Source organism: Prionailurus viverrinus, chromosome D4 (genome assembly GCF_022837055.1).
Source record: "Prionailurus viverrinus isolate Anna chromosome D4, UM_Priviv_1.0, whole genome shotgun sequence".
Lineage (NCBI taxonomy): Eukaryota > Metazoa > Chordata > Mammalia > Carnivora > Felidae > Prionailurus > Prionailurus viverrinus.
In genome coordinates, this window is record NC_062573.1 from 61,680,755 (window position 1) to 61,695,529 (window position 14,775).

The window sequence follows — 14,775 nt, forward strand, 5'->3', positions numbered from 1 at the left end:
CAAACAGCACCCGAAGAGGCTAAAGAATGTCGAGGAATGTTAAGTTTCTTGTTTCATCTAAAGACAACACACAAAGCCAGTGCTTTCAGTGCCGTAGGTATTTTGGATGGACTGAAATCCTATAAAAATGAGTGATGAATATATTAAAAATAGCTTTTAAGCGTATTCCCCAACATATGTCCATACCAGTTTATGAGGTAGTGGTAAACTGGTGGACTTCACACAAGATGACCAGCCAAGATGGACATTTGTAATCTCGTCACTTGAAGGGGGTTGGAGGGAAGTAGCCATATTAAGTGTGGGAAGAGGGAGGGGAGCCAAAGCTGTCTGGCTCTATTGAAAGTTACCACTTGGAAAAGAGTAAATTTGTTCTGTGTTAAAGAGCATCATTAGCATACAGGTGGAAGTTATATAGCAAATTACATTTCAACTCCCTAGAAGAAAGAACCAAGTAACAATTAGAAATATCCAGGAGGTGGATTGAGTTGCTTTCAGAGGTTAAATTCAAGCTTTTGTCAAATTAGCTTCTCTGACGGGCACCATTTAATTCTTTATCAGGGATTCTATAGAAGATCCTGCTGAATGGAAGATAGATCTTGCTAACATCTCAAGTTCTTTGCAACTGTAACGTTCTGTGAATTAAAAAAAAAAATCACACTGAAAACAAATCAAGATTTGGTGTCAAGAACAAATGATTGCAGCTCAGGTTGCTCGGAGAAAAAGAACGTGGGGCACCTGGGTGGCTCAGTCGGTTGAGCATCCGACTTCGGCTTAGGTCATGATCTAGAGGTTCGTAGGTTCGAGCCTCACATTGGGCTCTGTGCTGACGGCTCAGAGCCTGGAGCTTGCTTCAGATCCTGTATCTCCCTCTCTGTCTTTCTGCCCCTCTCCCACCTGCACCCTCTCTCTCAAAATAAATAAATAAACTTAAGAAAAAAAGGAATGTGTGTGGCTGTCCAAAGTCAAAGAGAAAGAAAAGAATGAGTGTAGACTTCCTCTCTGAGCAATTATGAGGCACCCATTACATGTACGGACTATGTAATTACATTACATGTACGGACTATGCTGGACTATGTGCAAAACGTCTAGCAGTGGGCAGGGGTCATGCTTCTGGGGTGACGCAGCATTTGAATTCCCTCCCTGTGTTTTGGGCAATTCCTTCACTTTGCAAGCCTTGGAAGAGGTGGATCCCACTTTGGTTTGCAGAAACTATTTTACGTTTCTAAGACTTACCTGCAGCAAAGTCATGGGGATGCCGTCCAGGATCCACAAATTAGTGGCGTCTATTGGAGATTCATAAGGGTTGTGAAGGTTCTCCTTCAGGGGAGTGAGGGTTATTTTGGAAATTTTATAATGTTTATTTTTGACAGAGCGACAGAATCCGAAGCAGGTTCCAGGCTCTGAGCTGCCAGCGCAGAGCCCGATATGGGGCTTGAACTCATGAGCCCTGAGATCATGAGCTGAGACAAAGTAGGACTCTCAACGGACTGAGTCACCGAGCCACCCCTGGGGAGTGATGGTTTTGAGAAGAGTTCCTGGAGTAGCAGAAGCTGTGGTCTCAGGGTAGCATCACAGGCTGGAGAGGTTTATGGTTCACAAGTAGTACCTATTGCTTGATGGCCTTGGCCAGGAGCATCCTTGCTAACGGTTCTGCAACATTTCAGGCATTGTTCCTGATTGCATACCCTAAACCTGTTCTCCCGTCTTTAAAAAGAGCCTGATGCAGGGCTCGAACCCACCAACCATGAGATCATGACCTGAGTCGAAGTCGGACTCTTAACCGACTGAGCCACCCAGGCACTCCATAGATGCGCAAGATCTTTTAATAATTTTCTTTTGTACCTGTGTGAGTCAGGGTTGATGCTTTGCTTTTCATAGGAGAAGCCTCAATGACACCTAAGTTGGTACCAGGAATGGTTGCAAGCCCTTCACTTTGAAGGAAGTAGAGGAAGATTGTGAAAATCCAGCCATGCGGCAAGGCCTGGGCCCTTGTAGCTAAGGACACATTGTTGCAAAACAGTCATGAGACAGTTGTGAGTCAAGTAATATCCGGGAAGGCACTGAAAGACTTTCTCGAGTTATACATTTCCTGATGTCCGAGAATTGGTATAGGAGTGCATTCTCAGGTAGCCAGATAAAGGAAGAAAGAAGATAATATTAAATAAAGTTAAACCTATTAATACAGGTATCCTTAGCAAATATTCTGTATTTCTTGTCCTAACTCAAGTGGTAGAGAGTGGTTCCAATTGTTTGCTTATTGTAGGGTCTGAAATCTGGATTCAATGGTGGCCATCCTAAATGAAACGGAGAGGTCAGGATTCCCATGGTTTTATATAGACGAAGAAATCCCAGTTCCTTGAAGACGAGAATGTTGGAGGGGACTTATCACCTTTAATTTGGATATATTCACTATATCCTGTTGATAAATATAGTGGAAAAGAAGCATTGACACTTTTGTAAAATCCTACAGTGTCCATTCTCTTTAGGCTGAGGATTTTGTGTACGATGTTAATGTGTTTTCTGTCTTGAGTGTGGAAATCAGAGGGTGCTTATGTAGTTACTACACTAGATGACAAAAGTGGAATCTGAACCAGAATAATCTGATCCACAGGAATCTTCAATGATGGTCAGTTAATCACAGGGCAGTAGGATAGAAATGATGGGCAGCCCATTAAAATATAATTTGAGTCATAGGACTGATAAAACAGTAAAGTTGGTTAATAGAGGCCTGATTTGAGCTACCAGAATGGAGACATGGTCCTGTTTTGTGCCTGGGTCTTAATTTATAAAGCTGAGTAAGGACACAGACAAATCAATGGTATTTGAAAGAATTTTACTACTTCTATTTCCTGAGAGAAAGGGGCATGCCACACAGGGCCACAGGGGAAGCAGATTTTTAGTCTGGAGGTAGAAGCAGGAGTAAGGGGAAATCCTAAGCTATGACCCTTAATGGGGTTATGGTGGGAAAGGCAGGGCAGTGTAAACGGTTTAGGATTGGCCAGTTTGAATAATGCTGGTTGACTCTGGGCCATAGAGGTGGCCTCCAGTTGTCTGGTAACTGGCCCTGGAGTGATTTAGGGCCAGAGAAATACTAGTTTGATGTGACAGATTTAGATAAAGAGATAAGAGGAATAAACAGACAAATAGACTCACGATTGGTTGTTTCCATAAGAAGCCAACCAACCATTGTGCTTCTGGCTGAATACTTTGCTATTTCTAACAATTGGTTAGCCCTGGGAAGGGCAGTCTCTCCCTGCCAGTGAGATTTTTGAGATCTCAAAACATTATAAGATACAGAAAATAAAAAGCATGGTTAATCCAAGACCCCCATCCAATCTTCAGGTTTGAGTCTGTCTGTATACTAATATAGAGACTGTTGAATAAAGACAGATCAGGTACCCTAGAGGCTAAGGACCTGTTACAAGTTAGTATGGTGATTCTTCCTCTTAGATTTCACTGAAGGACCAGCAGGTATTCATTGGGATAAATGGATCATGGAAAGGAAACTACCCAAACATTTTGGAGGTTATTGGACATAAAGTCCAATAGGTTAATAAAGTCAACACTAATTACTGGAGACCTACAAAACCATTGTCAGAATAGGGCTTACAGGGGGATGGAAAATACACAGAATTTCTACCCTAGGTCTTCTCTACTGTAGGCTCATTGGAGACCTTAAATACATTTCGTGGTTATGTCCCATTATGAGAATGTATCTGTAATACACACATCACTTGGCAGAATCCATATAATGGCCTTTTGCCTTAGAGTACTGACTAATGTGGTAGAAAGAGGCCAATGGAAGTCCTCCTACCTTTCTCTCCCTGCCAAAATAGCAAACCAAGAGCAACGCCCCACTTCTGGGGGAAGTCCCAAAGTGCAAGGTCACCATCGAAACTCTGAAAGATGCGGGGATGGTGATCGTATGACATACTCATCTAACTCACTGGTTGGGCTTATGCTGAAGCTGGTTTGCTTATAACAGAAGACTCTATTGCAGCTTTTCTGCTCCAAATGCGCTCTCTCATCTAATACAATCGATCAATACATCTTTTTTTTTTTTAAATTTTTTTTTTTAATGTTTATTTATTTTTGAGACAGAGAGAGACAGAGCATGAATGGGGGAGGGGCAGAGAGAGAGGGAGACACAGATCGGAAGCAGGCTCCAGGCTCTGAGCCATCAGCCCAGAGCCCGACGCGGGGCTCGAACTCACAAACCGTGAGATCGTGACCTGAGCTGAAGTCGGATGCTCAACCGACTGAGCCACCCAGGCGCCCCTAATCTTCTAATTAAAAGTATGCAACTATTAACACAGTGGACTCCTTTTTTTTCTCTAGGTGGAGGCAAACTTTTTAAAAAAGGACTATATAGTCTATATTTTAGGTGTGTGGAGCCATAGGCCTCTGACACTATAGTGCAAAAGTAGCTGTAGACAATAAAGAAATGGATAGAGCCATGTTCTAGTAAAAACTTTACCTACAAATACAGATAGCCAGCCCCTAGGCTGTTTGCCAACTATTTCTCCATCTTAACAACCAGAAAATACCACCAGTAATTTGCTTTAACCAGGATAGGACAACGGTACATCTTTACCAGTGACACTGGGCCAAGGGGTGTTCCAGCAATAGATACACGTTGGGTCTGAAGTCTCTTCCAAGAGAATTTTGGCTCTAAGAGTTCATGACTCTTATGCAAATACTCTCACCCCTTTTTCATCATATTCCAAGGGTACAGAAAGAAACACTGCCACACCTCACAGAGTCTCAAACTTCCACCCAGGCTAAAAAATCCAGTTAGACGCTTCTTTCAGGATATTGGGCGAAATTTGCATTGCATCCATGTAACTAAAGGGTTCCGTTTCAGTGACTTTGCCAAGCAAAAAATGAATCTGGCATAAGTTGACTCCGTCAATTCTCCACCAGAAACAAACTTCTAGCAGCCTATCTCCCTCCAAGGAAAATAATAAAGTTCTGCATCTTCTGGCACTGTGCCACACCTACAATTCTTTTTGTGTGCTTTTCATTAGTGTAAAGACAGATCGTAGTCATTCCGTCTGGTACTTCCTCAGAGGACATCAGGTACGCTATCTGATTAGCAGACCTTCAGATTCAGGCTTGAGAGGGGGTGGAGTTTTGTTTTATTTAGTGATACACTTCTAAGGCTCAGATATGAGAGCTTTGCTGTGTAAAGGAAAGCCCAGGCAAACCCTACCTTCCTAATAACTAGTGAAATGTCCTAGTGAAATCTGAGCCCTCCCCCACGGAGACATGCCGAGGGTTCTGAGTAATGATGTGGCGAGCCTATTAGTCCCTGTAAAACTGTTAATGTGCTCCATTTAAACAGGCACGTTGGATTTCAGACCGGTGCAAGGATGGAAAGCAGGGCTGACAGCTGCTCCGTCAATCATTTTTCTAGGCTGTGCCCTGAGGCTGTTTAGCATTATCACTTATTTACTGTTCCAAATAGACACTTTATAATAATAACTCAGAAGCCAACATGGCCACAAAGGGGAGGAAACTGACCCTTGAGGTCTGGGGGAACTTTGTGGTCGGATATACATATTTAAGCTGATGTCGTTTGAATACATCTCATCGCTCCCTGTGATTGACCCTTAGGCTGTCGCATGAACGTGACAAATATATGTGGAAATATATGGCCCGTTTTGCCTTTAAACCCTTCTCTTGAAACTAACGTGCTTAAATACCTAGGAGAGATTTCCCTGATTCAGGAACTCAAGGGCTATAGCTTAACTGGCTTAGCTCTTGATCTGGATTCCTCTCTCCTAATTAAGTTTGTTGAATGCTGCATCCGTGCCTAAGAAAAAGTGTTGTGTCAACCCAGTGGATTTTTCTCTTAGGCCAGTTTTTGGCAAAATGCAGTAAATTAGTTAGAGAGAGGATGCTGAAGATGACAATGATTTGGACTTGATTTATATATAAGCTGGCCTGGGAAATCTGAGCATTTCGGTCATTGTTATGACTGCCGTAAATCAACAGGGATGAGTAGACTGTGCTGAGATCCATCTTGCTCGTTAAAACGGCCAGACCGTAGTCTAGCATTCGGTGAATTTAAACTGGAGTTCAGATATGAATTATTTTAAAAAATCTTTTTATCGTTTATAACTTAAATTACTGTGTTATATTAGCTTCGGGTGTGCAACGTAGTGATTTGGTATTTTTATACCTTATGAAATGGTGATGACCTTGATAGGTCTAGTTACCATCTGTCACTATACAAAGTTAGTATGATAATGTTGACCATATTCTCTATGCTGTACATCACGCCCCTGTGACTTAACTTATTTCATAACTGGAAGCTTGTACCTCTTAATACCCTTCCCCCATTTTGCCCTTCCCCACCCCCCCCCCACCTCTTCTCTGGCAACTACCAGTTTGTTCTCTGTATCTATCAGTCTGTTTCTGTTTTCTTTTGTTTTTAATTCCACATGTAAGTGAAATCATACGGTGTTTGTCTCTCTCTGACTTCTCTCGCTTAGCATAATTGCTTTTGAAGGCAGACTACTTAACAACATAAACCGCAACTAGACCACGGAAACTCAAGTATGATTGTCTAAAGATAACTTCTCATTCATTGACCAAGGTAGGGCAAAGGGGAAATGCAATGGAAGAAAAATAGAGAGAAATCTTTTTTAGATACCTGCTTCAGAGCCAAGGACTCTTTCCTGATTTCTCTCAATGCCGGTACTAGAAATTCAAGTGCACAAAATTCGGGGAAATCCCACTGGCAACACTAGGCAGTCCACCTTGATCAATCTATGTGAACTGTAAGACTAAAATAGGAATTCGGGGGTTTTACGTATAAAACTCAGCTGTTTGTTATCAGAAAAATTATTTGTTAATGGATCAGACAAGGATTTATGGTATCTATTATCTGTGAAATATGCTTTAAATTGCCTTCTGTTTACATTTGAATAGGACATGTTTTACCTTTTTCAGTGGATTTTGTTTCCATCAGTTGGTTTTCTTTCTTACTCTGTGAAACTTGAACTTCAAAAAAATTGAAAGACACTCAAGAGCTCTTTTGAAGACTGAATATTTTTCAAATTAAACCTATGAATTATTTTCAGAAAGAGGAAATTTGCTTTTAAAGTCCAAATGAAATAAACATGTTTAAACATCCAGAGGTCTAAAGCATAGTCTTATTCAATGACAGTCTGACATGCAATTAGGTAAATAGTCAACCGCTTTTGGCTGGGGGTGTTGAGAAGCTGTGGGTGAGGGGCTTCTAGGGGGTGTGAGGGTTTCTGCTTGGCTTCCCCAAGCCTTGCACTGTTTCCTCTCAGACTTCTTATTGTGTCGGGAGTAGAACCATCGATGGACGAGGAAGAGAGCAGGCTTGGAACCTTGCACTGAACAGCTATCTGGAAGTGTGGTCGGGGGATTAGGGCTGTTGAGGGTGGGAGAGGATAGCAAGGTGAAAGAGTAGTGAAGCCATGTAAAGGGAGACATCTCTGTCCCCAAATTCAGCCTGTTTGTGGGCCAGGGCCCTCAAACATCAGATATGCAGGCTTAGTGCTCCAATTAGGATTGAAATGATCACATGGCACGTTCAGAACACACAGACTCCATGGCCGTGTGATCCATGAGCACTGTGCACACAGGACTGTTGTGTGGCTGTTTGTCTGCCTCTGCATGAAGAGGTAGTTGGTTAGGGCTGCAAAACTCAACCTAGGAACAATTCATCCTTGAGTGTCTTCACAGACCAGAATACTATGGCTCAGAAAAATGGCACCCCTCAACCTGACCAAGGGGGATGGAGAGGACTATTTGGGGAGCCCAAGTTCCTAGCTCATCCTAGAGAAGGATGGCCAGCGGGCAGGGGAGTATGGGCTAGCTCAGGTTGTCTGTTGTCCCTGGATTAGTCAAGACCCTTCCTCTCCATGAACCTGTTTCCCTCTCTGCAAGTCATTGAGGATGTTGGGGCTTTCCAGGAGTTTATCGTTCCAAGAGGCTTTGGGTGAGGATCAAGAAAGCCAGAACTGGGTTCAAATCACCTGGCATTCTGTGTCCACACCCAACCCCAGATCTCTCTCTCCCTGCTTCTGAAATGCTTTCAAGGCAAACAGACCCAGTGAGGTGCAGAGAGATGTGCACTTTCCTGTAACATGTGATTGGGGTTCTAGACCATCCCTAATACTTGTGAGGCACCAGGCAAGAGTGAAAATAGCAGCCCAGTAACCAATTGCCTGCATAGTGATCACATAAATATCAAGCTACTAACCTTTAAGTAAAAGACTGAAAATAAAACGGGTCAGGAAAAGATCTGACTGTGCTCTGTCTCACTGTGCTGTGCTCCTGGGAAAGACCTATTGCCTTTTGTATCTGCAGTTTGTATACAACAGCATCTCCACCCTGATTGCAAATAAGAATGAACTGGGACCACTTATGAAAAATACTGTTGCCTGGACCCCAATACAGAACAAAGACAAATATCGTGGGTGGAGTTTATGGAAGACAAGAGTGATGACGTTTGTTTGATCCACAAAAGAAGGGATTTATTCTGTTGAAACCCTTTTGGCTCTCCATAAAATTTCATAACACTGTTCCAAAGTTTGATTTGTTCATATACTTCTCCCAGTAGCTAAATTGTTCTGTGATTTCTGGACCACTTTTGTACTTAAACCCACGTAACTCTTTGGGAAGAATATATTTTATAATTTTTCTGCCAAAATTCACTGCATTTACTTAATATCAAGCCACTCTTAAGTCACTTAATACTGCTTTTTTCGCTCCCATGTTATTTCCCATTCTGCCCTAAAATGCATCCTTCATTCCTGTCTTGGCCAAGCTCCCCCTTATAAAACTATTAGTCAATAAGATTAATTCATTTATCTAGTCATTTATTGAAAAGATATTTATATTGGGTCCCGCCCATGTTCATCATGGTCTCTGAGGGTGGTTTTGAATGCTTGGTACACATATACGTTCAGTTCACACTTGTAGCCTTGGATGCTAGCCCACCAACTGCTATCTACAGGAAAATGTCTGATATTTTCAGCCCAGAGTTGTAGGGATGGTGTTTTGGCAAAAGAAAAGAGCAGAGAAGTATTGTTCATCTGGATTCTTCTATGTTTTGGGTTAATAAAAGTTAATTTTCTAACTTCCATTCCCCTCTTAATTTCTAAGAATCAGAGGAACAATTTGTCATGGACTCATGCAGATTAATAAACGAGAGTCCAGTTTTTGGAATGGCAGCCTTCTGGTCCTTCGGAAACCACAGAAACGACTCACTCAAAAGAAATGGTTGTGGTCATGAAAGTCAGGACCGGTCTGTGAACTCCCTTTCCCATTTCAGCACTCCATTCTGAGATCCTGTCTTGATTGTGCTCGATGGGATGGGTCCTGGGCTTTCAATGATCGTACAATTAGATCGAGAAGCAGCAGGGGACCCTGGGTGGCTCAATTGGTTAAGGGTCCCACTGTTGATATCGGCTCAGGTTGTGATCTTGCGGTCATGAGATCGAGCCCCGTGTTGGGCTCTGTGCTGAGCGTGGAGCCTGCTTGGGATTCTCTCTCTCCCTCTCTTTACTCTCCCCCAACTTGTGTGTGTGTGCACGAGCTCAAGATAAATAAACTTTAAAAGCAAACAAACAAAAAGGAAGCAGCAGGAGCTTGGACACAGAACCTGCCAAAGCCACTAGATGTTGGGACCCAGCTTTGCTGAGGCATAGTACTCTCATTGGAACAGATATTTTTATGGTTAAAGGCAATAAACCTTTTTTTTTTTTACTTAAGTGGCAGTTTGTTGGCATTGTTTCTTCTGATTTCCACAAATGCGTAAGAAGAAAAGCAAACCCACCTGGGTCTGGAGAGGAGAGGCTTTGCTACCTGCTCAGATTGAGACTGAGAAACTTGGAAGGTACATCGGGCTTTGGAACTGAGTGCAACACTTCCTCCCATGAATACAATATTAACGACTGATGATGCAAGGTGGTAAGACATAGTTCCCAGCCGATGGAGAGCTTAGTGTTGAGTGGCTGAAAAAAAACCCCAAATTATTATCTGATCATCTCAGGACATGGGAATGGAGAAAATGAGTTGCACGGAGTACTTAGAGATCAGAGAATTGGGTACTTAGTCCGTTGTGAGTCTTCAGGATGAAGTGTCTAGGGTAAGTGGTGGGGGCAGGGCAAGAGGAAGGGTGCTCATTGCTACTGTGTGCTTCTTGTTGTTTCTGGGGCCTCTGAGCCACAGAACAAGGCAATATATGTGCGTATGTACCCTCGTCTACGAACGTTCCTATATGTCAATATTTGTTTCTATATTAAACCAAACAGGAGCTCATACTTCTGTCTCTAGCTCTGGTAGATTGCCACATGGATCCCTCTAATCTTGTCTGTCTGTAACATCCCCACTCCAACAGTGAGAAATCTGGCTCCCCCCATCTGCCAATCATTTACTTAATTGTTCGATTCCAGCGTGCATGCACAGTACTTTCAGGATTGTTAACTCAGACCCTCATGGGAAACAGCTTTGCTAAAGCACAGCACTCACGTGAAGTTCCTTCTGCCCTTCATCTTACAGACCCCACTAGTTTCCAAAGTGACTTAGGTCAGCACCTTTTCTCCCCACCCCTTTGAGTGAAGTTGTTTCATACATTTTTAATTCAGTTATTTTGTCATGTTCTGTGTTCCATCCTCATATCCTTCGATCCCCTAAATGATTTGTTTACATGTTTATATATTAAGGTTCCCACTTTATACTGTAAAGTTCTATGGGCTTAAACAAATGTCTAGTGTCATGTGTCTCTTGCTCCAGTAGCCTATGGAATAGTTTCCCTACCCTAAAATATCCTTGTATTTTACCAATTCAGCAACTCTTTTCCCCTTCCCCTCTAGGAAACCTGGCAGTCATGGATCTGGTTCCTGGCTCACCAGTTTTGTCTTTTCCAGAATGACCTAGAAATGGAATCGTACAATATGTAGTATTTTCAGAGTGTCTCCTTTCACCTACCAATGTGCATTTAAGATTCATCTATGTCTTTGCATGGCTCAATATCTTATTGCTTTTGATTGAATAGTAGTTCATTGTATGAATGTGCCAGTTCGTTTATCCATGCCTTATTGAAGGACATGTTGGTTGTCTCCAGTTTGGGGAAAGTACGAATAATGCTCCTATAAATATTTACATGGTGGCTTTCGTGTGGATCTGAGTCTTCAAATCAGTTGAGGAAATACCTAGCAATGTGATGGCTGAATTTTATGTTTAAATTATGTTCATCTTTGAAAGAAACTGCCAGACTGTCTTCCAAAGCAGCTGTACCATTTTGCATTCCCAACAGCAGTGAGTGAGAGTTCCTGTTGCTCTGCATCTTTGTCAGCAATTGATATTATAAGCTTTTTGGATTTTGGTCATTTTAATATGTGTATAGTAGTATCTCGTTGCTTGAGGTTGTAATTTTCTGATTACAAATGATGTTGAGCATCTCTTCATATGCTTTATTGGCCACCTGTATGTCTTATTTCATGAAATGCCTGTTCAGATCTTTTGCCCATTTTAGCTGCGTTGTTTGTTTTCTTGATGTTGAGTTTGCAAAGTTCTTTGATTATTTTGGATATGAGTTCTTATCAGTGACATGTTTGCAAATATTTTCTTACAGTCTGTGGCTTATGCTTTCATTCTTTAAACCATGTCTTTCCTGGAGTAACAGTTTTTAATTTTAGCAAAATCTACTCTTTTTTTTCTCTACGAATTGTGTTTTTGGTGCTGCATATAAAAATTCAGCATCAGATCCAAGGTCATATATACTTTTTTTTCCACCTTTTGTACTAGAAGTTTTACAGTGTTGCATTTGGCATTTAGATCCATGATCTAGGTTGAGTTAATCTCATGAAATATGTAGAGTCTGTCTCAGTTCACAGCTCGGTCTCACATAGGTACTTTTGATGTTAACTCCAAACATGTAAGCCACCCTCTGGCTTTGAAATCTTAAACATGTACTTCATTTATCAAAGCACATGGCCAGAAGTGCATCATGAAAGATATTTTCATAAATGCTATAATTATGTTGGAACTTTCATAATTATATTTGTTGGTGATTTTTTAACAGCAAATTATCAGTGTTGATAGTATTAATAGTGTTAATTCACTAAGTGCCACCATTAAAAATATTCTACAGTTTTGTGACCTATTCTGGAGTTTAAAAAAATTTCCTAATATGACAGAAACTTAAAAAAAAATTGAAATGGGTGTCTCTTGACCACTAAGAGAAGGTGCGGTATAAAAGGCTATCTCCGATGTTAAGAACTGGCCACCTTGGTTGGGTTTTAAGTGATAAGTGACAAAAATCCCTTTGAATCTTTGCCGCATTAAGATTTGGCATGACAAACAGTTTCTCAGATGCCACTTGGAAAAATAAATAAAATCTGGGCTTAACATGTTTCTACTCCCTAGGAAAAATGAGGCATTTATGCTTTGTTGTTTTAACACAGTTGTGTTCATTCCTTTTCTCTAACATACTGGACTCATTTTCTAGCAACATGGTTAGCCAAGCAATGAAGACTATTAATTTACCACCACTAGAAAAGAGAGAGGATGCTGTGTGTATGCCAAAGAAATGGTAGCTACAAACAACCACATTGCTGAGGACTTGGTTTCTGCATTTCTGACTTCAAAGACCTCAAGAACAGATGAAAGGATGGGATGAGAAAGCGTAGTCTGTGGTTCACAGAGAAAGAAGTTAACTCATTGCTGTGCGCCATCAAATCCTTTACCCTAGACTTCTCTCTTCCTTTTCCCTTCGTATTTTCCTTTTTATTTTTATAGAAATAAAACGCTGAGAAATATTACAACATAAATAAGTACATATGGGTAGAAGAAGTCTTGTGTCCATCCAATTTTTTGAAATCCTCTGGGTTTTATGATAAAAATACACAATGATCTATCATCAAAAACATTTTTGACTGTCAGCCTCCAATTGATTGGTCTTCAATCAATTTGGTGAAAACAAATAAAGGAAACCTTCTGATTTGCAAAATAAAGTTTTACTTCCGTCACTGGGGTCATACTCTTTCCCAACTTGCAATTCCCACATTGTGAATTGTTCTTTTGTTTATTGTGCCTGAGGGTTTTTTTTCTCTTTTCCTTTTTTTTTTTTTTTTTAAAGTTTACTTATTTTTAAAAGAGAGTGAGCAGGGGAGGGGAAGAGAGAGAGGGAAAGAGAGAGAACCCCAAGCAGCTCTACACTGCCAACGTAGAGCCCGACACAGGACTCAAACTCACAAACTGTGAGATCATGACCTGAGCCAAAACCAAGAGTCAGACGCTCAACTAACTGGACCACACAGGCATCCCTCTGCTTTCCTTTTTTTTTTTTTTTAAATCAAGGTGGTATAATTTATCTACAATGAAATACACAGATCTTAAGCACACTGTGTCATGAGTTTGACAAATATATACACCTGTGTAACTCACAACCGTGTCAACTTCTGGGATATCACCCCAAAGTTCCTTTGTATCCTTCCCTGTCAATCCCTGCACCTTGTACCAGGCACCCATTGCTCTGATTTTTACCACCTTTGATTAGTTTTGCCTCTTTAAGAACTTTTAATAATTGGAAGTATACAGTAAGAACTCTTCTATGTCCGGATTGTTTTGCTCAGCATAATGCTTTTGAGATTCAGCCATGTAGTAGCATCTATGAAGAGTTCATTCTTTTATTGTTGAACAAAATTCCATTATTATGACAAACTACAATTTATTTATCTATACTCCTATTACTGAGTATTTGCATTGTTTCCAGTTGAAGAAAACTACTATGAAAATTCTTATACATATCTTTGGTGGTCATTTGTATACAATTCTTTTCAATATACCCAGTGGAAATGCTGGGTCTTAAAAGTAGATGTTATATGCAACTTTGTTTTTTACTTTTTTTTTTTAATGTTTATTTTTGTGAAAGAGAGAGAAAGAGAGACAGAGTGTGAGTGGGGGAGGGGCAGAGAGCAAGGGAGACACAGAGTCTGAAGCAGGCTCCAGGCTCTGCACTGTGAGCACAAAGCCCAATGACGGGCTTGAACCCACAGACCTGTGAGATCATGACCTGAACGAAAGTCAGACGCTTAACTGACAGAGCCACCTAGGCACCCCATGTTATATGCGACTTTCAAAAATCACTCACACATTTCTAAAGTGGGTGTGCAATGTGGCTTCCCAACAGAAATGTATGAAAGTTTCAATTACTCAACGTCCTTATTTGGCAGTGGTGTTTTAAATTTTAACAATTCTGGTGGGTGTGTAGTGGTATCTCATTATGGATTTCCTTTCCTCATTTACCTGAGGGCTTATGATGTTGAACATTTTTTTCTGTATCTATTAACCATTTGTGGATTTTCCTTTTGAAGTATCTGTCTTTTGTCCACTCAAAAAAAAAAGGGCTTTCTTGTTGTTATTGAGTTATGAGTTCTTTATAAAATATATATATATAAGCCCTTTGTCATATATGAATATATATATACATACAGAGATATATACATATATATGTGTGTGTATATATAAATATTTTTTTTCTTCCAAACTATTGTCTGATAATTTCCTTGATGGTGTCTTTTGAAGAGCAAAGTATCTTAATTTTGATGAATCCAATTTATCAGTTTTTCCTATAATTAAGACATGTATGTATCCTGAAATTTCTTTCCCTATCCCAAGCTTGAAAAAATATTCTCCACTTAATTTCTTTTCTAGTTTTAGCTTTCACCCTGCCTCACAAATCCCAGCTACCCTAAAGTAGCCATGAAATTTTGTTTTCATTGCATC

At 40.7% G+C, this 14,775-nt stretch overlaps 1 pseudogene; it reads right to left on the minus strand.

Annotated features, from left to right (window-relative positions):
* LOC125149881 (nucleophosmin-like) overlaps positions 1-14,775 on the minus strand; it is a 59,339-nt pseudogene that overhangs the window by 26,353 nt on the left and 18,211 nt on the right.